Genomic DNA, 27,972 nt, shown 5'->3' with positions numbered 1-27,972 from the left:
CTTTGACCTATTGTCGACTTTACATTCCCACGGTCGCTTTACAAAGGTATTTTTCTATAGCAAGAAAAAGCCAAAGACAGGACTGTAGAAGGCTGGTGAACATTTTGTCTTTAGCTGACTGCAAATCTCTGTGTGATGGGAGCTCACTGTATGGCAAATGTATTCCCTGTAAATAAGAATAATTAACTGCCACCTAATACTTTGTCACATCTGCTTGGCATTCCGTTACTTGTAAAGCTGTAAACAGAAAACAATTTTCTGAGCAAAGACATGAAAAAATATGGACAATAAAGCCAAGAATATGTTATATATGGCCTGGTTCAGATTAACATTAAATATATGGTATGACAAAATACTGGCCAATTTTTACAATTCATGTATTTGAAATTTTTATACACATCATTTCATTCATGACCATGTTTAATCTCTACAGATTCTACGGTGATTAAAGAGCTCAGTCAATTTAAGTAAAAAACTCTATAGCACACATTTATTCCATCAGTACAATCCTTTATGAGAGGCACAGGAGCCTATCCTGGTGACATTTGGAGTAAGGCTGGAGGACATCTTAGGTGATGCAGCAGTCTCAGAGTACACTAAGTCACATACCCACACTGGGTCAGATATACTGTAGCTTACACATCTGTGGGACGTGAGAAGGAAACTAGTTGACCAGAAAAAATACTCAAAACACACAAGGGGAGAACAATTGCCACAAAGACAATGAAATTACTGGGATTGAAACTCTGAAGCATGAACATATACTACTTTTATGTATCCATCCATCGATTTTTTTAAATTCATTTATTCCTGTTTAGAGTCAACCTACATAATCAAAGGAATATATTACAAAGAGGAATAATGGTGGCTTTAAGCATGACATATCCATTTTTTAGATATAACCTGGCAACTAATGCAATTTTCAGATTATTTCAAGTGGAATTACTATGAAGCAGAATGCTACCACATGTGCAAATATAGTAATTTCTGAAAGTTTTAAAAGAAGAGATTCGCATTAGCTTCTGTTATGTGAGGGCATGTGAAGGTTACATGTACTGCCTGATGATGCTTTAAAAGAAATTACAGAATAATAATAGTGAAACAGCTTTCACACTCAGGTGCCACGTTAAGTTAATTCATCAGGATTCCAGCCCCCCCTTTTTTCCTTTGTGTTTATCAATCACTTTACCTCATTTCCAGGCATTTTACTCTCCCCTCGAGGTGTTCTTCACAGTCTATGACTCAAACCCCACGTTGACCCATCAATTAGCCTTGCTTCCTTTCCTTTACAATGCTGCAGAGGGGTGGAGGTATATAGGCATCTAGGCCTGAAAATGCAAGTGACTCTGTATTTTTAATGTCAAAACACAGCAGGGGTTCATGTATTTCACAAAGTTGTTGATGCTGATGCTGAAAAGAAACAAGATGAAAACACTGAAAGACATATTTGCATTTTGTCACACACTATGCATCTTGTTTACATTATTTTTAAATTGATTTCTGAAACTCTGTAAAACTTAACTTTTTAAAAAATTGAATATTTAATCAAGGATATATATTGTAGTTCTACACAAATGTATACATGTATTCTGTATTTAATTGGAAACTGAACTATAACGTGCCATTTTTTATTTCATGTTGGATTTCACTGATCTTTATTCAATGTGCACATTGGGAGTTTTATAATAAGCAGTGGGCTGCATGTGTACATGAGATGGGGGTCGGGGTAGCTGATTTTCTTAGGGTCCCCTGTGCCCTACTGTCCACTGACAGACTGAGGAGGTCGTTCCTCCCCCACACTATGCAACAGTAACAGAAAGTGGCTATAGGCTTAGTTCCAAATGAAAAATCAGTAAAAGTAAAGTTTTAGATTATTTTGGCATTTAGTTAGCCTTCCACATTTTCAAATACTCATCAAAGGATGTGATATCCCAGAAACACCACTGCAAGGAAATCAAGAAAAGTGATACCTTAATGAAAGGCTTCAATTGAACCACAATCCACAACCATTAAACCACAAAATCAGGACTTTAGCCCTGGTGATATCTGAGCTTAACCTATATACTTTGTGTAATTAATTTTATCACCAAATAAATAAAAACAATCATAATGTGTTGAAGAAAATACCCTATGTTCTCTCTGGCTTCCATTGCAGATTACAGGAAGCTGCAATCTCACAGGAAGTAATGTTGGATCGACACTTAGTTTTCTGCTATGGTAAACCTCCTTCATTTTAATTTGCATGTCCAAATTAAAACATGCTATTCTTGTTAACATTAAGGGCAGTATGGTGGAATAATGGTTAGCACTGCTGACTCACAGATTAAGTGTCCTAGGGTTGAATTTTTTGCATGGTCACTGACTTTGTTGAAATTTGCACTGTCACTATTTAGTTGGAGCTGATCATGTTTTGATCTTGTGACATTTATTAATTATTTTTCGTTATTTAAGTGTTGCACAATGATAATGTCACTGTCATGTCATTATGGATTTTTGGCTGCTATGATACCATTCATCACTAGGGTGTGTGTCTCTGGTGAGTACATATGATGTCACAGGGAATGGCCACATTGTTTTGCCAGTCAGCTAATTTTAGGACAAGCTGCAACTCAGGATTGTCTATGTTTATTTATTTTTATAAATGAATGACCTTTTCTTTTGTTACTTTCTCTGCCAGTACCTTAGACTTTTGTTTTTGAACAGCATTCTTCCTGACTCTGAATCTTTCTGTTCCTTTTGATTTATTAGTCAATCTTTTTGTCCTTTGGTTCTGTTGAAACTGCTGTTTCTGTTTTTGCCCCAAGCACCCTTGCCTTGCTATGGCTCTTGTAACCTTTATGATGTGACCTTTGTTGAAAGATCAGTACAGTTATGACATGCAAACTCTCTCTGTGTCTTTATGAGTTGTTCTTGAGGTGCTTTGGTCATCCTTCCACATCCCAAAGATGTGTGTATTAAGGTTACTGGCAATTCTTATTTGGCTCTGTTAAAGTGTGGCTGTGACTTGCACCCAGTACTGCTGGGATAGGCTCTGCTATGTCTGTGAATCGTATGTTGTAGTATGCTACAATAAATACACTTTACAACACCATTGTCCAAAGTAAAATAAGAATGATCACAAATGAAAGTATGTATTTAGCTTATTGATGAGAAGTAATAATGTTTTTATGATAACATTTTAAACAAATATGGGTAGGAAATGTAGTCCAGTAACTAAAAAGTTGTATTGCATTCTGTAAAGCTACCTATTAAATACCCACTACAGTGTGACACTGATTGAATCACTTAGTATGCTAGAGGCTGCAGAGTAGAAAAACAGAAAAATGTATTTAATCAATAAAGCAGCCAGTTCAATAGGGAAGGTGATCTGTAAAAGTAAAAGTCTGCTAGTTCTGTCCCAACTTCTGTCTCATTACGTAATGCTGAGGGTGTCACTTAACAACAACAGCAATAACAACAACAACCTTAACCTGCATTATACCAATATAAAATAAGAAAATAAATGTGATATTTATGTAAAGCAGTTTTTGATAGTGTCTACTAATTAAAAGGACAACATTCCTAGATCACTCTAAACCTCTGTCTCAATATATGACAATGAGGGTATCATATAACCTACCAGTTCTTCCATGGTAAAATATTGAACTGCTACATTGTGCTTGCTAGCTCCCTTACTGTGGATTTTTTCTCATTTCAATGCTCTCTCAAGTAGCTTACTTCTCTTAGAATGTCAGCATTCAACACTGGTTTTATCCCCAGGGTTATACATGAGTCAGTAATTTTAAAATATAATGAAAGTACAGTATCTATAAGGTAGCGGGGATGACAATCACTAAACAAGGCACCCTTTAAAAGCACAAAGTTGTCAGCTGTGTCCCCACCATTGTCTCAGTGTGTAACCCCAACAATGTTTGTTAACCGGCCAGCATCCACAAAGTACAAATATGGAAACAACTGTAATATATTTGTACACAACCTTGGTGTGGCATTCATTGTGGTAATGTCCTATGCATCCTAATGCTTTATTTTAAAGATTAATGTTATCAGATTCCTTTTGTTTAACCTATTTTGTCCTAAACAATATTTTTTGTAGGCTTGTACACTCATACCTTAGCTATACCTTTAAATTTAATGCAAGTTTTCTTCTATATTTTTGTTGATCATCATGCAATGCAGTTTAATGTGATTTAAAACTTCATTACTTTTCCATATTTCATATGCCACTTTGTATATATTAAAAGAATCAGCTAGATAATTACACATAATTTAGTACACTGCAAATAATCCATTAGTGAAGATGAACGCAGGGATAATAGGAACTAAAAAAAGGCAGTGGTACAGCAGAAAAAAAAAAGAATAATTGTCTATTTGTTTAAACTCTTACACTCGCTTGATTGTATAACAATGTTACTTATTTGTAAAACACTTTTAAAAAATAGTTAACACTGCTGCCTCAAATATGAAACTTTCTTTATCTGGTGTAACTACAAGGAGGCATCATTGAGCCCCAAACCACAGACACAATCACCCAACACAATTCCAGGTTCAAATAAAGGTTTTCATTTGCAACCAACACTTTTAATAAAATAAGCACCAGCCAAAACACACAAGTCTAACTCTTCCTTCTTCTGTCCCCCTATAACTATCACCCCTGCCTCCCGACTCTGACTCCTTGAAGTGAGGCTGTGGGCTTCTTTTACACTGTATTTGGGTATCCCGGCACTGGTCATCTGGAGCACTTACAGGTCAAGTGTACATTGGGGTAATCTTCCTCCAGCAGCACCCTCTGGCAGCACCCAGACTCTAGATTCTAGACTCCAGTTCCCATGACACCCTGTAGGTGTCTCAGCTGGGTTCAGCCTGGAGGAACACTGGCACCTGCCATGTGGGGGAATGAACTACTCCCAGCACTCATGTTCACCCAGTCCATTCATCATACTTCGCTCCATGCCGGAATTGTAAGGTGTTCTGCCTGGGTCAAGTCTCAACTCCTGCCCTCCTTCCTCTATGGCCTTCCATTTGGAGAAGACATCACCCTCCATCCCGGCCAGGATCCCTGTCCTTCCTCGCTGGTACTTACACTTGATATTATCTGTGTGAAATTTGCACATCCTCTTCATATCTCCTTTGGTTACTTTGGTATTCCTCCGCACATTCCAAAAGACCTGAATATTAAATGAATATGCAACTCTAATTTGGCCCTAATGGTGTGTGTGTGTGTTCTAGAATTTACTATTACTTTATTCTGGATTGTTTCATTGCATCCAGTTTTGCCAGGATTGCTTCTAGCCCTCCATGATCCAAAACAGGAATAAGTGGTTTTGAGAATGTATGGGAAGGCATCATGTATTAAAACTCTTGTTTCCTCATCTGGCTTTTTAATGATCCTCAAAAGACAGAACATTGTTTGTTTTGACTTGTCAAATAAACAGGATTATATCCTAGGAAGATGTACATCCTATGCCATATGTTCTCCTAAATGCAAACACCACACTTTCACCATGTTACTACAGATCCTTGCTCTATTAACCTTTTCCATTTTGTTGTCTTTTTCATTCCATTTTGAAATTAAAGAAACATTCACTCATCACATTCTCAATATAACCAAACCTTTTCACAAATTGTCTTAGCATACTAAACTTTACAAAAGCACAGACAGAAAATCTGAGTAAGCACAAAAAGGCCTATCTGGCTTTTTCAATAGAAATGTAGTTGACATCAGTTATTTTGTTAATCTTAGATGGAATGTGGCTTGATTTCTGCGTTGACTTGCAATGGTAAAAAATTTTCTTGGCACAACTTTTCACTCAATAAAATCATTTTCTTAACAGAGATGTATAATTAGAGCAAGTGGCATAGGTTTACAATAGCTGTGCCTTCCTAGTTCTTTTTACATTTTAAACGGTTCATTTAATGTTAATGTTTGAACAGGTACTTCAAATAGTATATTGGGGAATAGATTCTGTGAATTCTACCCAAAGGAAGGCGTCAGAAGTTTTCTGTTTAAGTAAGCCAAGAGTTGCTTTTGAAAATAAAACATTTTCAGTGCAAATACCAGAGCTGCTACTTGCTACTGTTAAGTGCCAGGGCTCCTACCTGTGACAAAAAATCTAATGTTCAGTTGTAGGAAACTGCACAAGACACTACCTGCCTCCGCTTGTGATCAAGAAAAATGCAGCATGGTCATTTATTTAGAGCCAATTCATATATATAGTCGGTGTCCACTTTATTTGGTCCACCTGCTTGTTAATTCAAATGGCTTGCTCGTCTCAGTAGCCAATCACGTGGCTGCAACTCGATCTATACAGCATGCCAACATTATTAAGAGTTTGAGTTGTTTGATCAAACATTACAATGGCCAAAACATTTAATTTTTGACTGCGGTATATCTGCTGGTTCCAGACATGGTGGTCTCAAAATCTCATAAACACTTGACTACCTGGGATTTCCTTTCACTACAGTCTCTAGGAATTTTAGAGGATAGTGTGAGAAACAAAAAGATATTCAGCAAGCAGAAGTTCTGTGGGCAAATACACCTTTTTAAGGAGTGATGTCAGAAGAGACCAGTTCTTTAGAAGTGTAACATGTAAAAGTGCCTCTCTGACACATTGTGATGGACCTTGCAGCAGATGTTCTTAGGCAGTGGAAAACCATGCAGGTTTCCATTCCTGTCAGCTAAAAACATGGATACAAGGCTACTGTAAACAATTGATCACCAAATCTAAACTGGTTGATTGAAAAATGTAAAAATATCACCTGATTCAACCTAAAGATGGTAGGGTCAGAATGTAGTGTAAACAATAGCAATCCATGGATCCACCGTGCTCTGTGTCAACAGTACAGATTAGTAATGGTAGTGTAATGGTGTGAAAGGATGATTTCTTTGCATATATTTGGTCTGTTGATACCTAACGAACATCTTCAGAAAGCCTCAACATGCACTGTTGGAATAACGTGGAACAGAAGGGTTGTGGCCTGAATGTTTGGCTAAAAACATATGTACAAAATGCCTAATGATTTCAAGTTAGCATGGACAAAATTACTTAAGGAAAACATCCATAACCCTGTGCCATGACTCATAGAATTTATACTATTGTGTAGGTAAAAGGAGGCCAACTAGGAAAGTGTACAAAGTAGAGTGGCCATCGAGTTCATACATATATGAAAGGATGTCAAAAAGACCATTTGGTTCACTGATATGCTGCCAAAAACAGTTGTGTACAAATTTTGTATGAGTGAGTATTAAGGAGCTGCATTGAAAACTGATGTACATTTTAAAAAGTAATTTACAATTTTTCCATTAAGTCACAGTGCAGAAAGTTAAATTTTTTTGCTCTGGCTGTTGTCATCATTACTCTATAGAGGACTGCCTTTTTTATCAAGCATCTCAGAATTAATCCTAAGAATTGCACCTATTGTTTGACTAGGATAAGAAAGTGTCCTACTACAGAGTAGGACATGAAAAATAGTTAAAAAGCATCCTACTCTCACTCCCAATGAGTAGTAGGAGTTCACATTTGAGAATGAATGATGTCACGATTTTACAGCACCCCGAGCCACAAAATGGCACATATGAAGGCGTTTTGTAGTTTCCTTGGAAATCATAATGATACTTTGTAGTTTTCAGATACTAATACTAAGGCTTCAACAAAAAGATACAAATAATAATTTATTCAAAGTAGTAGGAGAAGATGAAGTAAAACATAATAAGGTAGGATATTGTGCTAAGACGCACAGAATTGTTATTACTTTGCAGAAACATCAAGTATAACACTGTAACAAGCACTGAGATGGAAAGACTGAGACACACACAACAAATAAGAGGAATGCCCAATAATGGGCACATTTATTTAACAATTAACGATCCATGGTCTTCCTTTCAGTAGAATCACCTTGCTGCCCTTATGGTCACGGGAAATGCCTTGTAAAGTAACAGTTACTGAAACTAGCCATGGCTATTCTGGCCCTGTTTCTGAAGTCATGTTCACTCCTCCAGTGTTTCCAATTATCTTCCAGAGTCACATGCCATGCCTCTGTCCATGATCCCCCCTTACCTTCTGCAAGACTCTAATTAACCAATGCCCCTGAAGTATCTGCCTATTTTCTTGAACATTCCTTGGGCTTGTACAGTGAAACACAAATGTTCCAGTGGTTTGCGAAAGGCAGAGGTCTGAGTATCTGTGTGGAATTTTGCTGTCAGTCAACCATCCAGCCCTATCAAGAGGGTAATATGCTGGGTGCTATAGTATGGTTTGCATCCATGACCATCTGTGTGTTGATGCTCTGAGACAGCTTGTTATTCACATATGATCTTTATGAGTGTGCAGATTTGCATCAATGCAGCTCGTTTTAAAATTACCTCATGTGGAGTGGTGAACGGGGAAATGTATACATCTGTGTATTGGTGCCATGTTTGAGAAATGTTTTGTTGCGACATGCTCAGATCATCGCAAAGCTTCATTTTCCATGTGATCAAAAACATGTTACCAACACTTTCATTGTGTAACTGTTGGCGCATGGCATGTCCGTGTAAATGGAGTGATCACATGACACACAAGATTTGTTGTAAACATTACTCAATTTTGTCAAAATGATACCTTTTTATGAGTTCAAAGTTGTCCAAAACATTTAATCTTTTCTGGAATGTGCATGCCAATATCTGCCTGGAAGTCATCTTCTGCCAGCCTCTAGTGAGTTAGAGCTGCTCATAAGCTCTACTAAATCCTTGTGAAGTTAGGAACAATTTCCTATATTATGAAAATTAATAAAATACGTTAACTCCTACTCTTAAGAGTAGGACCAAATTCGCATCACTCTGAGATTTTTGAGACAGCTGGAGAACTGCTTTCCTTCTCTGAGACACCTGATATGTTTGGGCAGATGACACTGTGTTAAAAGTATAAAAGGCTGCTTATAAAAGCCCAATGAATAAAACACATAGTTTTATGTTTTAATATTTAAATCTTTCTGTTACAGATGTGGGCGGCATGGTGGCGCAGTGGTAGCGCTGGTGCCTCTCAGTCAGGAGACCTGGGTTCGCTTCCTGGGTCCTCCCTGCAATACCTCCCTGGTGTGTGTGTGTACCCGGCGGTGGGCTGGCACCCTGCCTTGGGCCCTGTGCTGGCTGGGATTGGCTCCAGCAGACCCCTGTGACCCTGTAGTTAGGATATAGCGGGTTGGAAAATGACTGACTGACTGTTACAGATGTTGTTATTTGAATGGTGGTTAAGATTAGGGTTGAATTAGCATAATCTTTTATTACCTCCTGAAGAAACATACACTTGTCACCAAGGGCCTGACTATGCATTACTCACCCACGTGAAGGTTTTTTTCTCACAAAACAGAGTTTAAGATTAAGAGAATAGATTGAAAGTGTGGCCTATTGGACTTTAAACCATAGAACTGCTGCTTTAATCTACAAAACTAAAAAATCCACTTAGTCTCTCAGGATTACAATGATTTAAATGAGAAAATAATCACATTATGGCTGACATGCATCACTATATAAAGGTGCTGTAGACAGAATACATGTGTGTAAATGAGAGGGAGATCAGTGGAATGGTGAGGATGCAGGGAGTAGAGTTGGAGAAGGTGGATGAGTTTAAATACTTGGGGTCAACAGTACAGAGTAATGGGGATTGTGGAAGAGAGGTGAAAAAGAGAGTGCAGGCAGGGTGGAATGGGTGGAGAAGAGTGTCAGGAGTAATTTGTGACAGACGGGTATCAGCAAGAGTGAAAGGGAAGGTCTACAGGACAGTAGTGAGACCAGCTATGTTATATGGATTGGAGACGGTGGCACTGGCCAGAAAGCAGGAGATAGAGCTGGAGGTAGCAGAGTTAAAAATGCTAAGATTTACACTGGGGGTGACGAGGATGGACAGGATTAGACATGAGTACATTAGAGGGTCAGCTCAAGTTGGCCTGTTGGGAGACAAAGTCAGAGAGGCGAGATTGCGTTGGTTTGGACATGTGCAGAGGAGAGATACTGAGTATATTGGGAGAAGGATGCCAAGCATAGAGCTGCCAGGCAAGAGAAAAAGAGGAAGGCCTAAGAGAAGGTTTATAGATGTGGTGAGAGAGGAGATGCAGGTGATGGGTGTAACACAGCAAGATGCAGAGGACAGAAAGATATGGAAGAAGATGATTTGCTGTGGCAACCACTAACGGGAGTAGCTGAAAGAAGAAGAACAAGATATAGTTTGGCCTACATTGCTACAGTGTATACCAGAAGAATAACAATTCACTCCCAAACATGGACCCCCAGTGTGACCTTGAGTGAACTGCTTAACATGCCATTATTGTATGTAATGGCATTGCACATAATTTAAGCTTTCAAGCAGTAAGATGCTTATCTGTAAACCACAAGACTGACACTTTATTCCATAACACTGACTCACTGTGTTGATCCTTAGGCAATGGCCTAAACTACCAGGATTTCAAATGTAGCAATACCCTTATAATACATCCTGTGGTAGTGTTCACTAAGGAAAGTTGTTGTATGAGATGAACCTTTCAAGCAAGGCAGCTTAAGAGCTAAGTTAAAACAGCATGACCGCTGGCTCAGTCCATACCACTGACTCATGATTTAACCCCAATAAGTGACTTACCAGCTTGTGATCACTCTGTAAAGATAGGGAAACAACTGTACTATGATTATCAAGTGGCTAGGTATAAAGTGAATTAAAGTAAGGTGGTATATAAAAATATTTATCTGTATACTTACTAATGTTTTTCTGTTTAAATGTGCATGTTTAATTCTGCTGTGACTGACTGGTATCCTGTGCTGGGCTCGTTGACACCATGTATTCAATTTTGCTGAAACAGTCTCATTTTGCTATGATCCTGAAATGTACAAAAGTAATTTTAGAAAATGGATACATGAATGGATTGAAGTTTAATTTTAATGCTTTAACAATACTACACACATTGTGACAAAATACCTGTGATAATGTATAACAATTAAAAAATTATATACCTATGCAAAACTTAAATTTTTCTCTTTTAATTAGTTTTATTATTTATAATTTAAACATTTAATACAAACATATTGCAATTATTTGTAACCAGACAAAATAAGTCAACAATCACAGTTTCTACATATAAAATAATAAGCCAAAAACTGTCTGTTTCTAGGAAACCTCAAGTCAGCTGTATATCCATGTCTTGTCTTCTAAAGGTTTTGGCTCAATACTACAGGATCATAAAGCTTCCAGCTGTTCAGTTCCTTGAGACACTGTACCATTTACTGCAATTTAAATGGTTTATACCACAGCAGTTTTTTAGATGTCATTTTTATTGTTTTTTAATATAGTCTTTTCCATTTATATTCATATTTTGAAATTGATTGTATACATCATTCATTCATTTTCTGAACATGCTCATTTAAATACAGGGTGGATGAAACGATACAGTTTAATAAAGCGACACTTTCTAATCATTATGAGGTGTTCCAAAATGCAGTTTTATGTTTTACAGAATGCTTGCTTCATTCAAATGCGTGCGTGTTTATTTGTTTCTAGATTATATTGCACTTTTTATGCTAGGCCCAATTACTGTCTTTTATGTTGTACTGCATTTTTCTATGGCAGACAGCATGATATCACATTGTTTAGTGCTGCCACCTCACAACTCCAGGAGACTGTGCCTGAATTCTGGTTTGGTCACCATCTGTGTGGGAATTGCACTTTCTCCTCGTGTCTATGTCAATTTTCTGCTGGGTATTAGGGTTCTTATGTCATACACAGCATTTTAAGATGTACAGTATGTCTGCAATATCAGCAACTATAATTTGGTACCAGTATCAGTGAGTGTTTTGGGATTCTGGACCGGACAACAACATTATAAAATGTATGGATTTGTAATTATAGCACAAGACTGACAGTTTAGGGAGCAGTAATTGGCACTTCTGACTGGCAGCTAAACAGAACTGTATTCCATTCATCCTGTAGTCAGTCTCAACTTGCATAGTGTCCATTTCTTCTGGTTTCTTCCCAAAGTTCAGTTTTCTTGAGCCATACAAGTACAGTTGCACACTGCAAAATTGCACTTTCCTCCATATTGTGGAAAGCAAAAATTATAATGTATTTTGCATGACTATGTGTATACAGTGCATCTGGAAAGTATTCACAGCGCATCACTTTTTCCACATTTTGTTATGTTACAGCCTTATTCCAAAATTGATTACATTCATTTTTTTTCTCAGAATTCTACACACAACACCCCATAATGACAACGTGAAAAAAGTTTACTTGAGATTTTTGCAAATTTATTAAAAATAAAAAACTTGAGAAAGCACATGTACATAAGTATTCACAGCCTTTGCCGTGAAGCTCGAAATTGAGCTCAGGTGCATCCTGTTTCCCCTGATCATCCTTGAGATGTTTCTGCAGCTTAATTGGAGTCCACCTGTGGTAAATTCAGTTGACTGGACATGATTTAGAAAGGCACACAGCTGTCTATACAAGGTCCCACAGTTGACAGTTCATGTCAGAGCACAAACCAAGCATGAAGTCAAAGGAATTGTCTGTAGACCTCCGAGACAGGATTGTCTCAAGGCACAAATCTGGGGAAGGTTACAGAAACATTTCTGCTGCTTTGAAGGTCCCAATGAGCACAGTGGCCTCCATCATCCGTAAGTGGAAGAAGTTTGAAACCACCAGGACTCTTCCTAGAGCTGGCTGGCCATCTAAACTGAGCGATCTGGGGAGAAGGGCCTTAGTCAGGGAGGTGACCAAGAACCCGATGGTCACTCTGACAGAGCTCCAGAGGTCCTCTGTGGAGAGAGGAGAACCTTCCAGAAGGACAACCATCTCTGCAGCAATCCACCAATTAGGCCTTTATGGTAGAGTGGCCAGAAGGAAGCCACTCCTTAGTAAAAGGCACATGGCAGCCTGCCTGGAGTTTGCCAAAAGGCACCTGAAGGACTCTCAGACCATGAGAAAGAAAATGATTGAACTCTTTGGTGTGAATGCCAGGAGTCATGTTTGGAGGAAACCAGGCACCGCTCATCACCAGGCCAATACCATCCCTACAGTGAAGCATGGTGGTGGCAGCATCATGCTGTGTGGATGTTTTTCAGCGGCAGGAACTGGGAGACTAGTCAGGATAAAGGGAAAGATGACTGCAGCAATGTACAGAGACATCCTGCATGAAAACCTGCTCCAGAGCGCTCTTGACCTCAGACTGGGGCGACGGTTCATCTTTCAGCAGGACAACGATCCTAAGCACACAGCCAAGATATCAAAGGAGTGGCTTCAGGACAACTCTGTGAATGTCCTTGAGTGGCCCAGCCAGAGCCCAGACTTGAATCCGATTGAACATCTCTGGAGAGATCTTAAAATGGCTGTGCACCGACACTTCCCATCCAACCTGATGGAGCTTGAGAGGTGCTGCAAAGAGGAATGGGCGAAACTGGCCAAGGATAGGTGTGCCAAGCTTGTGGCATCATATTCAACAAGACTTGAGGCTGGAATTGCTGCCAAAGGTGTATCGACAAAGTACTGAGCAAAGGCTGTGAATACTTATATACATGGGATTTCTCAGTTTTTTTATTTTTAATAAATTTGCAAAAACCTCAAGTAAACTTTTTTCACATTGACATTATGGGGTGTTGTGTGTAGAATTCTGAGGAAAAAAAATGAATTTAATCCATTTTGGAATAAGCCTGTAACATAACATAATGTGGAAAAAAGTGATGCGCTGTGAATACTTTCCGGATGCACTGTAAATTAACCTACAACAATGTTTTTCAACCACTGTGCTGGTATGTTGTGAGAACTTCTCAGGTGTGCCGTGGAAATAATAGTGTAGTGCACCTGGGTCTAAACCTGAGAGGGACAAGCTCCTGAGGTGGTCAAGACATGTCAAAGGAGGACATAAGTAACTGGAGAAGCTGGCATAAAAGTAGCTTGTTTGTAGTAAAAATAAAAATATACATATCACATTCCTCTTCATATGTTATTCAAGGTATATGTGGAACATTCTGTTCATTTAAACCAAACAAAAAAACATGCATACAGATGCACACTTAGGAAATTGACAAAAGCCACCCACTCTCTAAAAAGAAATCAAACCAAAAGACACCTTGAGAAAAACGGGTTACATTACAACAGCCTCCTTTCTTCTGAGGCCTCAGGCTGTCACTTCAGTTTATTTACATTTCCTCATGTCTGAAGTGAGAGGTTGAAAAAGAGTTCAAAAGGAAGCACAGCAGCTGTTTATAATTTTTACATGCTGTAGGGGTCAGCAGAAGTACTTGAAATTAACAAATAAATATATAAATAAAAAACAGCAGCTTGCAGTTGTTAGGAAATGCTAGGCAGACAGGTGCAGGATGAAAATCCCAAGTGCTGCTCAGAGGGGAACAACTGTCCATAACAGCACTATCTGATGACTTTTTCTCTGACAGTAAAAGCATTGTCTAAATTTCATTTTAACACAATAAGCTAGATAAACATGAGATTCAATCATATATAACATACAGATCAAGAATATATAGGAGAAAAAAATGGTGCCAAACTGACATGGGTGAAAAATATTCACTCATGAGAAGAGGGACATGGCTTAGAAAAGGGTGGCGGGTATTTAATAAGTAAAGTGACAGAGGTTTCACTTTGTATGAAGTTTGAATGTTATCCCCATGCACTGCATGTGTAGGATTCTTTCCTGTCTCAGATTTACCTCCTACATCCCAAAGACATGCAGGTTAGGTTAACTAGCTGATCCACGTCAGCTCTATGAAAGTGACTGTGCGTGAGTGTGTGCTGTGATGGACCATTGCCCAGACCATGATCAGTTCCTTCCTCATAGCCAGCGCTGCTGGGATAAGCTCTGGTTCTCAGTAAATTAAATAATTTCAGAAAATTGATGGACGAGGGAGTAAAGAACTGGATCTCTGCATCTCATGCTGCAAATACAGACTCCAGATCCCTAACACAGAGTACAGAGAGTAATGGATGGAAGACTGAGTGAATATATACTTTCTTAAGTTAAGTGATTCTTTTTTGGTCTCAGAGTACATGTTGTATTAATTATAGCACAAACACAATGAGTTTCATATTTCGCATGGTCTTAAAACTTCATACAACTTCTGATGGAAGTTTTAACGTCTAATTTGCAATACATTCGATGTCTTCTGATTATACCAAATATTTCTCAAAAATTATCCGTTACAGTAATAGATTTACAATTCATCTAACAAAATTCTGTTTTTACAGTAGCTGCTTGTTCTTTTACCGTATAAACGTGAAAAGTATATTTTATAATTAAAATGTGCCTTTTATTTGACATAAAATGCATTTAACAAATAGAAAAGAAAAATATTTCAGTGAAAAACTGTATGTTTTGTGGTTAATAAAATGACAATACATTTCAATTTTAGAAAGTCAATACAATGTTTTTGTACTCTGACATATTAAACAAGACTCTTAGCTGAATATTTGCAACAGCCTAATTTAACAATCTTTCAACTTATCATACAGTGCTGACATGCTGCTCTTGGAACTTGGGTTTCATTATTAGCTCAGTGAAACCATGTGGAGTTTATATATTCTCCCCATGGATACTCCAAACAGGTGTGTGTTACACAAAACTAGGGGGCTCTGCCCCCTGCTCGCCATCCACTTTGCATCTCTGCCGCTTGTGTATGTGGATTTCACTTTCACCAAGCAACAAATCTTTTAATTCTTGCGGACACGCCTCTTCATTGGGAAGAAACACAACTTTTCCCTGATGGCAACATGAATTAGATGATCTACAAGTCTCCGACTTAAAGTTTAAGGCCGAACAATATCTACATACTTTTGTCATATCACCCATGTCCATATATTAGATCTCTTTTCGCTGCTCCGTTATTTCACTGAGTAATAATTTCCGTTTGTTAGTGCTAATGCAATCTTTACTACCAGTTTTTTGAGACTTTCAAATTTTAGTACTTTCATAATCTCTAACCTGCTCTGCATGTGTATTGTGCCAATGTTTTCGAACCTCTTTACGATGTTCTACTTTGTCTTCTACTCGTCTTTTATTTCTGACCCCACTTGGAGCTGAGAGCACAGGAACTGTTTCTGACAATAGCATTCACATGAATGAAAAGTGAGTGGACAGTTGTAAATGTTTGCGAGGAGGAAGGGACTTGTCAAAATCTCTTGGCAAAAAGTCTAGTCTCACTGGACCTGAAATCTCTTGCAGGAGTTGAAATTATCTCTGAGAAAGTCTCGTCTCAGGATTTCCTTTTATAATAGAGAGATGTAAACTCCATCCATCCATTATCCAACCCGCTATATCCTAACTACAGGGTCACGGGGGTCTGCTGGAGCCAATCCCAGACAACACAGGGCGCAAGGCAGGAAACAAATCCCAGGCAGGGCGCCAGCCCACCGCAGATGTAAACTGGTTTTCTACAAATGTTCTTGTTTGCCTCCCACATCTCAAAGACATGATGGGTAGGCTGATTGGTGACTCTAAACTGGTTCTTTATGACTGAACATGGGTGTGTGTGGGCATGCACTCTGTTACACATGTGTACTTAGGAGACAGCCAACAAGCCCAAAGGTGAGTGATCTACCACGAGATGAAGGACTGATTTCGAGCACTAACATCTCTCTCTTTTATCAGACCCAAAGAAGACAAATAATAATTGGACACACTTACCTCCACCACTTCCAGATTCTCAAAATGGCCACTCCACATCAATCCTGTTTCTGGCTTCAAAAGATGACATCACTTCTGGCTCCTGCTCAATGACGCCACTTCCGGTTATGCCACGATGACATCACTTCTGGCCTACAGTTTTCATGTCATTTCCTGCCATATCACATCCTGTCGCCATTTTCTGTATAAATATTTCCATCTCAGTACTGTATGTTGTCAAATGCTTTGGTTTTTTGATCCGTTCTAATTCAACTTTCATCAAGTTCGACAGACATCATACGTGGCAATTTCCTCAACTGCTTTTGATGTGTCTGAGTCAAACTTATTGTATTACACCTCCAATAGACTGGCACCTCATTAAGAGACAGTTTGTGCCTTATGCCTTTTGCAACTGAGATATTCTGAGCCCTACAATAGATTGACATCCCATATGGGGCTGATTTGTGCTGTGCACCTGATACTACTAGAATAGGGTCGAGCTCTGATAAAGGTGATTCATTCCCAAAATAAAAGTTTAATCGTATGGGCTTAATTTTATTAATCTGGGTTTTGATGAGGAGGCACCTGTCCTTTTGGTTTGTGTTGCTCTCAGCTGCTATTTTAGCTGCCTTGGTGACTCTCTATGAAGACCCTGCACATTTTCTTTTTTTGTCCATGTGGATTTACCCCAAAACATTATGAAAGTCAGTAGTCTTGTTCCTACTTTGTGCCCAATGCTGCTGCTGCACCCCACTCATAACACTGTATTGAAGTTAGCAGATCTGAAAAATGAGTAGGTAGAAGGAAGCAAAACACCTCAGACAGGACTCATCATTGTGCCTTACATGATTGACAAGCCAGGTCATCTCACATAATGCAATGAATAATTTACTCTCCTATAACAGACAATTTGCCAGTTTAAATAATACTGACTAAAATTCATGTTTTACACAGATTGCAAGCTAAGACTTCAGGATTGGATATGCATTTTAGCTAAGGATTAAGACAATTATGCATTTGTCTTATTTTAAACAAAAACTGAAAATCATTTTGTCCTGCTGCTCAATTCTGTTTGAAAGGAAGCATTTTGTGTGTTTTAGTTACACTGGAGTTGTGTCATAAATCGTACTCTAATCTGAATCTTTTGTATATCTTATATTGCTTCTTTTAAATTTTTAACATTTTACATGTTTGAAAAAGATGGCATGGTGGGTAGCCTTTAAAACCTGCAGAATTGGAGGAATGCCAGTGCAGGTGCAATCTGTATGTGGTTTGTATATCTATCTTACGTTTGAGTGAATTTTCCCACTGGAAACTATGGTTTTCCTCACACCTACCAATATCATGTGTGTCAGGCTGACTGGTGATTCCAAATACCCCCCCACACGATAGTGGGCAAGAATAGGCATTGCAATGGACTAGTACCCAGTCCAGGATTTTTCTCTATCCTACTTGCAAAGCTCTGGCTACCCACAACCATAACATAAACTAAGTGGGACTGAAAAATAAATAAATGTTTTAACAACAGGTGATTCTTAATGTGCCCTATGACTGGCAGGACTGGAGCTTTATTGAAAGTTTGTTGCAGCTCTTGAAAGGTAAGTACACATATCCTAGTATCAATCAAAGGGTTAATTATACCGAAACTTCAAAAAAAAAAAAAAAGCTTAGTCAGGTTAAACAGGTGAGCTGAAAAAGATATGTTCCCACAGTCAGGCAAAAGGATTTTGTAAAAACAAATCTGATGAGCTGGAGATAAGTGGCATGCCATAAATTTGTGAAAAAAAGGTCTGCGTACTTGACTCCTGGAACCAGCCTGGGCGCTTGTTGTTGTTGTTTTTTTTTTTTTTTTTTTATTCATTAACTGCACTGGTCGGGCTAGGCCCTAGGTTAAAGATAAAGACTGGCACCAAGCCAAGGGGAGGAGTTTTCCCACAATGTTTGCTTGCCTTTCTCACAGGTGAGGATTGGTCAGAGACTCGATTACAATGATGACATGAAAATCCAGGCAGGTGTCTGAAAGCCTTAGGATAAACACACAGGTGCACCACAATTAGGGTCACATAGTTTTTTTTTTTTTTACTTCTCAACATCACAATTCTCTCCTTTGTCCTCCCTTTCTTTAACCATTTCAGTGAAAACTGTTCTAAACATAAGATACAATTATTAGATGCACGCAGGTTTTTCATACTGTTTTTATTGTAAGACACACAAATCCGGTTTTGGCAGTGAACAAAGGAAAGCAAGTGATGGAATTGTGAGGATCTGTAATGCAGACCTCTTTAATGAAGAAGCATTACACAAGTAAGCATTAATTTTTTAAACCTACTTAATCTAATTATGGGGTGGCCAAAGACTCAATTCTATCAGAGCAACATTAAGTGTAAGGCAAGAACCAACCCCGGATGGGACACTAGGTTATCACTTACTGGAGCAGATACTAGGTAAAATTCACATTTTCCATCCATCCATCCATTTTCCAACCCGCTGAATCCAAACACAGGGTCACGGGGATCTGCTGGAGCCAATCCCAGCCAACACAGGGCACAAGGCAGGAACCAATCCTGGGCAGGGTGCCAACCCACCGCAGGACACACACAAACACACCATCCATCCATCCATTTTCCAACCCGCTGAATCCGAACACAGGGTCACGGGGGTCTGCTGGAGCCAATCCCAGCCAACACAGGGCACAAGGCAGGGAACCAATCCCGGGCAGGGTGCCAACCCACCGCAGGACACACGCAAACACACCAAACACACACCAGGGCCAATTTAGAATCGCCAATCCACCTAACCTGCATGTCTTTGGACTGTGGGAGGAAACCGGAGTACCCAGAGGAAACCCACGCAGACACAGGGAGAACATGCAAACTCCACGCAGGGAGGACCTGGGAAGCGGACCCAGGTCCCCAGATCTCCCAACTGCGAGGCAGCAGCGCTACCAATTCACATTTTGATATGTTAAATTTAAATTAATATATTCTTGAACAATGTTAATTTTAAATTAATATAACATAATATTTTCAACCCTGCTTAGTTAATTTAGGATAGTGGAGGGCCACAGCCTATCTTGGCGACATTCAGCATGAAGCAGGATAAAGATCTGGAGAGGATACTAGTCTATTGCAGGTCCCACTCAAGCAAACAGCTATACTGAGGTCAATTTGGAATCACCAATTAACCTTACCCACTGGTTTTTGGATTTGGGAGGAAAACCAATGCACACAAACACCACACAGACCATGAACCAGACTAGATATTTACATCCTGGATACTAAATCCATGAGGCAGCAGTGTTAACCACTGCACAAATGAAATTAACATAATTAATACATTACATAATTCAATAATAATAGAGCATATGTAATGCAAATTAACATAATATTTTATAATAAACATTTTTTAATTGATTATTAAAACTTAAGCATATTCTACACAGTTTTTATGGTTATCTTGCTGCTGTTAATATATATATATATAGTATGTAATGCTGAAAAACTGCATTTTCCCTTTAAGATTAATAAATAGGACTCAGAACTCGAACTGAACCCAGGTCCCTGAACGATGAGGCATTACTATGCTCTTTTTAGACCTGAATACCTTATGCCATAAAACTGTTGTACAGTGTTTCGTATTGGTGAGTTTAATATTTTCACAAGTTCAATTAAAAAATTATGCAGCATCTCCAATTAACATGATGCATGTAACACAAACATATTGCTGTTGTAATTTTCGCATACAGATAATAAGGAAGTCCACAAATTTTCTAGTTGTGCATGTACCTAGCTTAGAGCCACAGTAGCTCACTTAGAATGAGACAGTGGGTTGGAGGCAGGTGTTTCAACCAACAAACTTGTGGGTTCCTCATCCACTACACTACGCTACCTAGCTTCTGCTTTTTTATAATTAGAGAGAACAGTAATGGTATTTATTCATATCACAAATTACTTTTCCTATCTACCTTATAACCTCAGAAACTGACTATAAGCCTATTTCACAATTACTACTCCCTTGGCATACTCAAACGTCAGCCAATTTTTATGTTTCTTCAATATAGGCTGTATGCTCCTTAACCTACACTGGACCTGACGTAGACTTGGACTCTGCAATGGAAATACATAGCAAATTTCAACACTTTGGCTGCCTTAATAACAGTGTGTTATAATAGTAAAAATTAGCACATAGTTTTTCTTTGCCAAACAGACAATGAGAGCCTGTATAAGATGAGAACAGCCTCCTTTTAAGAGGGTTTGCAGCTTGTCAGGCACGCAGGCCTCTGTCTCAGCCGCACGCAGAGCAAGTACTGGGAGGGAGAGCAAGCATATCTTTATCTCGCCACCCCTCCCTGCCCAGATACTGTCTGCATGCTGACTGAAGCTGTCATTATCAGCCTCACAAATCTCTGGCACTGGCTTTATTGACTCTCCGCCTGAGGGGCAGCAAGCCTTCAAAAGGTTGAGGAGAGCAGAGCTTTCCCACGCCTGGGACATGCTGCCTGGCTCTCCCAACACATTCCACGGCTGCCAGCCCTCTGTAAATGTTTGGACAGCCTTGAACAAATAACACACCTTTAAAGGGCCCAGCACTGTCCCTAACGCGTTCCATACATGTGGAAAATATATACATAAAATGCACAAAATGGCAAAAATGTCTGAGATGCATTTGAGCTGAACAAAAGACTTTACTGCTATCTTCTCTGAGCTTTTTGAAGGCATCTCCGTACAGTAAATGAAATATATGTCACTATATTCAATTCAATTCACACTTGTATTCTATGTGTGAAGAAGCCATATATATATACCTAAAGCGTGTGTGTGTCAATGTATATAGGGGGTGATGGTGACGGTGTTAGGGTTGGCAGTGCTGCTGTTTTACAACTCTTGGAACCTGGGTTCAAATTCCAGCCCTGTCACTTTCCACACTGCACTCTGCATATGTGACAATATTACTGCTACTACTACTACTACTTGTACCATCTGTGCAGAACATACACAATCTCACCATGTCCTCCTGCACTTCTTTCAGGCATTTTCATTTCCAAAGACATTTATGTTCCAAAAGCCATCAAGTGTAGAGTGGTCCTTCGGTGAATGTGGGCAAGCTGTGCACCCCTAGACGCTTGAACAGGCTCTAGATCCCAACAACATTGAAACACTGTATTCAGAAAATGTATGGAACCTCCACCCACACTACTCATTAGAGCGATAGAAGGGCCTGTGCTAGACAAATGGACGCAAAGCAGTAGTCAAATCTGGATGGGATGTTTGTACATTGTAGAGTACCATAATACACTTATAGTATATTAAAAATAACAACTAATTTATCAAAATAATTATAAAAAGGGGGTTGGCAAAATGTTCAGTGCTGCCACCTCACTGCTCTGTAGTCCTGGGCTAGAATACTATATGAAAGATTATGTCTACATTGAGTTTGCACATTCTCCACAGATTTGTGTGTATTTTGTTCTTACAATGAGAAATGAACTGCATGTTAGAGGTGAACTGGCTACTCTAAATTGGCCTTGTAAGAGTAAGTGTGTGTGTGTGAAAGTGCTCTGTGATGCACTGGAACCTGTTCAGGGTTCACTTCTACCCTGCATGCAGTGCTGTTACAATTCTGAACTGGATAAGCAGGTTAGAAAATCCAAGACTGCATGGCCATAAATAAATGAATTTTATGAGTGAGTATCATCTGATAACAATTGCCCTTAGGTTTGCTGTAGCAGAACAACTGTTATCATTAAAGAAAACTTGATGTTACTTTGTTCAGATCATGTCAGAAAATTAACTCAACAATGTTATTAATCGACTTGGAAGCATTTAGGACATTCAAAGCTATTAGTACCACCCAAAACAGCAAAATGCAGAATGATCATAAATTTTTCAATCCTTGCCTGAAAAAACAAAAAAAAAACTATTAAATCAAAAATCTCCTATTAAATATGCATTTTATTTTCAGCAGAATTTACATGTGAATAAGACATATTTATTCACACAATGCTTGGATTTGCCAAGACAGTTTCCACAGATTAGCTAGTCAACTACAGTACTTGAAAACCAGCAGATTAACTGCTTATATTGAATTGCAGACACCAGTTAACCTGCTAGACACTGACTGTAGAGTAATTATCTTGTTTTCTCCTTTACCCTAATATTTGATATCGGTTCAGTGACACTCAAAGCAGAGTATGTTGGAAAAAAAGGCTTGATGTGACACTGACATCTATTCAAGTCTTGAACTTATCTTTCTGGTTAATGTGTAAAGTAATATAAATGCAGCAAATTTAAGTTGATAATAGTTACATTATGATGTCATCATGACATCACCCTCCTGTACAGAATATATTGTCATTTTCCATTCTTAAACCCAATTAATTTAGGGTTTTAGTTTTAAAATGACCTGCTTTCTAGCATAGGCAGCACACAGTAATCCCATGAGACTGTTACAGTCCAGTGACCTGTTACATAGAATAGACAGCTAGAATCAGTAAGGTGAGGAGCCCTCCGAATGGGCATAGAATTTCAGGGATGCAGGGAGACTAGCTGCAGCCATGGGTCAAACACTTTAGCTAGTTCTCCTGGTAAACTGATCAGTATAACAGATGGCCACTCACCAGACCAGCCAAATACTTCTATTATTATTATTATGATGCAAGTTCTGCGTACTTGCTCCACAATTCACATTTTCACACAGAACCAAAGCCTCCAGAAAGTTTAACTTTACAAAAACATTATGACTAGAAACATAGTGGCAAAGAACCAGAGGATTGTGGACCTCCACACACCTCTCATGACAAATAAAACCTTTAAGAGATGATACATCATATTTTGGTTGGTCCTTTTCATTGCACTCACAAACAGGACTCATCTTGCTATGTTTCTCTCTTTTAAGATAATTCAGGTTGTATGTGAAAGCAGCTCCAGAAACCTCTTACACTGATACCAAGCATGATGTCAATGAATTCTATTGAACCCTGGATGCCTAAGGAAGAGCTCTCATTTTGAAGAGTTACTGCTAATTGTGCTGTGTTGTTGTGAACTGAGAATCTACCCTGCTTAGCCCATCCTTGCAAAGAGTGTGAAACTGCAATCATGCAAAAGGGGTCCAGTCTTAAGTTTCATAAGTACCACAGAATGGAGCAGATACATAATATATAAGTATAATTTGTTTATATAAGTAAATGTAAATGATGCTTTCATCTAAAATGAAATAAGAAGTAAACTGTGCAATTGTTTCCATATTTGTACAACTGAGTGCTTTGAGATACTGTATAACTATGTGGTGAAGAATGAATCAGCAACCATAAGCTATCCATAGCTTAGGTATATGCATACTTTTAATCAAAGATTTAATGTTAATTGCTTTGCATTACTCTAAACTAGTCTGAGAATATGTTTAACAACCCCCACTATTTTCTAGAAGATAAGCCTTCAGACAATTGTTTTTTGTTGAAACAACATGAATAAATATTGCCTGTCAAAATGAATGAATAATTATATCAATTAAGCTAATTAAGTGTTTAACGTTACAAAGAAAACAACCAGCTGACCTGGCCTTTAAGATCTGAAGGTCCACCCATGCAGTAGGAGTTCAACAAGCAGGTAGCTAATCTGAAGTTGAGCTTTGTGCAGAATATGAAATCTACAGAGATGTAGCCACTCAAGTCTGAAAGGATTCAGAACTTTCAGAACACCTAGGAGAGGTATGACAAAAGAGGCACGTGAGAAAAGCCGCAAGCTGCTTTGCAGTGCTGAAAGGACCCTTTAGTTCTTACAGTAGTTGAGAATGGAAATGCTGAATAATTTCTGTTTGAGAAAAAGAAGACACAAAAGTCATTTTTAAAATGATAATAAAGTAAGGTAACAGTTCATGCTACAACATGAAAAAACTGTAAAAATACACTGTACAACAGCTGGAAATTGGAGAAAAAATATTTAATAGAGATGCTAGCCAATTATGCAGCATGTACTGTATACACGTGTAACACAGTTCAATTGAAATGAGTCTGCTACAAAAAAGAGACTTCCATGCAATCAGTGCCAGGTTAGTCACTTGCGAAGACTTGAGCTTTCTTTTGCCTCAGCTGGTTAAGGTAGCTGCTTTCATTAAATTGCATATGAAAGTGGACCTGAATTTCTGTCCAGGGAGCATATTGTGGACATATTGTGAAAGCAGCGCCGTGCAAAGGAAAAGGAACCTGCTTGCACATATTTATTCACTGATGAATTTAGAAATAAACTTAAAGTTCTGTACTGCCTGCCTTACAATACCAATTCAGGTAGTCTTTATTTCACTTTATAGTTATTACTTTATAGCTGTGATGCAGTACTGCTTTAACAAGCAAATACAGCATTGTATCTGACTAACAAGAGCATAGCGATTGAACTGGGGCTGAGATTGTTATGCTGCATGCTTTTGATTTTATGGTCCAGCTTCCTGTACTAGATTGTGCTATCTGATAATTAAATATTCAAACTAAACTTTATAAATGGCAGTGCATACACAAAATTGGCCACTTACAGTCGTAAAATAAAGATGAACAAGTTGATCTCCTTGCCATTCTATTAACAGGTACTCTAGGTTAAAAAATGATTAACAAAATAGATACAGCATAGTAATAATAACAATTGGTATAGTTTTAAGAAATGTTTGTGGGGCATTGTGTCAAGCAGCTTTTGGGCAATGCTATCACAGATTATATGCAATTATTAAAACATGGAATTTACTTTCTCAGATAATGGTTATATTCTGAAACTTTTCAACCGGAGTTCTATTTAAAGTTGGAGATTTTATTCAGTGATGTTCTATACAGTAATCTTTCTATAGCAAATGTGGTTGTAAACATTTTCTTTACCTAAACTTGGCTGACTTTACCAAGTAATTTTGTAGGCACTTATTGAACTTCATACCCCATATTTTAAAACTTTTGGTGTTTTGGCCCATGAAATATCTTTGTATGTTTCTTTGCTAGGCTATTATGCTACTCTATTGCACACAAAATATATACTCTGACCCTGTACAGACCTGAGTTCTGTCTGCTGCTGCTTAGTGGAACCTCTGGCAATCTGCAGCTGTGAAGAGGATTATGAAGATCAGAAAACGGAGGGGTGTATAGCTACATAAACTCTTGAATTTGGAAACACATATAAATTTTCAAATATACTGTAACCAGCAGCGGTGAAACTGCGAATACACTTGACTTGAGCATTCCTAGTTTTCATCCTCTTTCTCTGTACGTTTAGCATTCGTTTGCTCAGAGGTTGATGCTCTTGCTGCTTCCTGAGCAGCTCTTCCTTTCTCCACCCTAGCGACCCGCTTCTTCTCTTCTTTCGTTGGCATCTTTTCACGTTCAAACTGATTAAGTCAGTGTTTTTGTTGCAATTACTTAGTACGTTTTCTTTAATTTTTCACTTACACTGGCACTCTCATCAAGAAATGATTTAAGATATGAGGAGGTAGGGGAAGTGACGATGAAGGTGGTAGGGAATGAGAACCGCGCCCAGCACGGCCGCCCTGCTGCCGAAAGTTGATTCTACAGTAAAATAAAATAAAAACAGGAATAACCTTGGAGGTCAATCATCACCCCGAAAGCGGATAGTAGAGGTCATATAGTATGTGTGTACCAAATTTCAGGTCAATAGGTCAAACGGTTTGCCAGCTACAGGTGATTTAAAATTCTGGACAGACAAACGAACAGCCACAGTAGAGTATTACATAAGAAGAAGATATGACTTACTTTTTTTTAACAAGTATGGGAAGTACCACAGAGATATCCCAACAGGAAATACTAGTGCTATGTTTGACCACTGGTGAATAAAACTGTGCAGTTAAAACAATTTTAATGAAAAAAATTATCAATTTTTATTAAAAACATTAAAATTTCTGGGTGTGTCCAGACTTTTGACGGGTAGTGTAGTCGTAGGAAGAATGAAAAGTGGATATACATAGAAAGATATGGTTTAGGGCCGTGAGAGGGGGGAAACTTTATCTTTAAAATATTGAACATACATAAAATCTCAGAAGCACCTTATTACTGGTGCTCTGGCTCAGATTTTCAATGTTTCCGCGTGCATTCACTCTCACCTACACCTTGCTGTAAAGTCCTGGCTGATACACAAGTTCATTAAGTGCTTCCTCCTAAAACGGGACTTAGATGTCTAGCAACCTCGACGAAAAAACGGAGATTTATGAAACTGATGGGGTTTTTATATCGCATATACACTAACGTAGACGCACGTAAACACTCAGAGAATTAAACCCTGCGTTTATTTCAACTACTGGGCTTTCATTTGGCTTGTTTTCTTTTCAACTGTCAGCTTATAAATTAACTTCCGTCCTTTTTTCCCTTTTAAAAGACACACTGACAAATCCATCTGTCACCATCCACCCACAAACACAAATATAATACACCTAAAGTGGGAAAATCTAACCAGAATAGCCTGCATGATGATACGCAATACAGGTTAGAAGAAAGCTGAAGTGCGCGATGGAGCTTTCGTTGCCTGCCGACTTCTTTGTCTTCCCAGTTCCAGACTAACGAGAATCTGTCGGCTCTCCCAGCGCTGGTTCCCGGAGTCCACGTCGACTCTTGAGCAGCTGCTCAGACAGCGAGTGAGAGAGAGAGCGCGAGAGAATAGCAAGCGAGGCGACACGCGACAAGCCGCCCGCGCGCTAGAAGCTTGACAGCGTGTGCCCCAGCGCGTGTCACTATTGTCAGGCTTCAGCGGTGAAAGGGAGGAAAGAGAAAGGGCGGGCTGTGGGAGGTGGAAAGGAAGACGACGTGCGCGCGTCTGAAGTAGCGCGCCCGCGCCCTGACCCGCTGTACAGTTGTGACTGTTAGCGGGAGCCCACGTCTCCCACAGTCCGTCAGCTACTTGTTTTCAAACTCTTTATTTATGGGATTCGATTTGTCGCCAGACGTGTTATCGTATCGTAAAACCTAATGCGTTCATTAACTGAAATAGTGTGTATTTTCATCAGAGGTCCAATACCCAAACACGTATGCGTGTGAGGCGTAGAAGGAGGACCTTCAGAAAGGTAAACTCAATTGCACTTTTAAAACGGTTAGTTCATAAGGTAAATACGCGCCTTTCTGCACTTCTAAAACGACTAGTCGTTTATTCATTCTAGAGAAAATGGGTAGATATGAGCTCAAAAGATGCACAATGCCTGAACAAACCTACAGTATAAGGAAAGCCTGCTCCATCACAGGGCTGGACACACTTGAAGCTGTCATGGACAAGGGGATGGTGGCAAAAATGGATACCATCATAAAAAAAAAACCTTCTTCCCCTCAAGGGGGCACTTTCTTTTAGCCCCAGGCTCATTCCACTACGGTGT

At 38.9% G+C, this 27,972-nt stretch overlaps 1 long non-coding RNA gene across 2 annotated transcripts; it reads right to left on the bottom strand.

Moving 5' to 3' along the window:
- LOC114656306 (uncharacterized) lies at positions 1–27,344 on the bottom strand. 2 transcript variants are annotated; one of them, XR_003717011.2, is made up of 4 exons: positions 27,063–27,344; positions 24,182–24,325; positions 1,190–1,410; positions 1–166 (listed from the first exon to the last, which is right to left on the bottom strand). It is a non-coding gene; the product is annotated as an uncharacterized LOC114656306 (long non-coding RNA). The 2 variants fall into 2 exon arrangements; XR_003717010.2 differs by lacking the exons at positions 24,182–24,325; positions 27,063–27,344 and adding an exon at positions 16,651–17,527.
- Positions 27,345–27,972: the final 628 nt, after the last annotated feature.

This window comes from Erpetoichthys calabaricus, chromosome 8 (assembly GCF_900747795.2).
Source record: "Erpetoichthys calabaricus chromosome 8, fErpCal1.3, whole genome shotgun sequence".
NCBI classification, from domain to species: Eukaryota; Metazoa; Chordata; class Cladistia; order Polypteriformes; family Polypteridae; genus Erpetoichthys; species Erpetoichthys calabaricus.
This window is presented reverse-complemented; position numbering and strand designations above follow the sequence as displayed.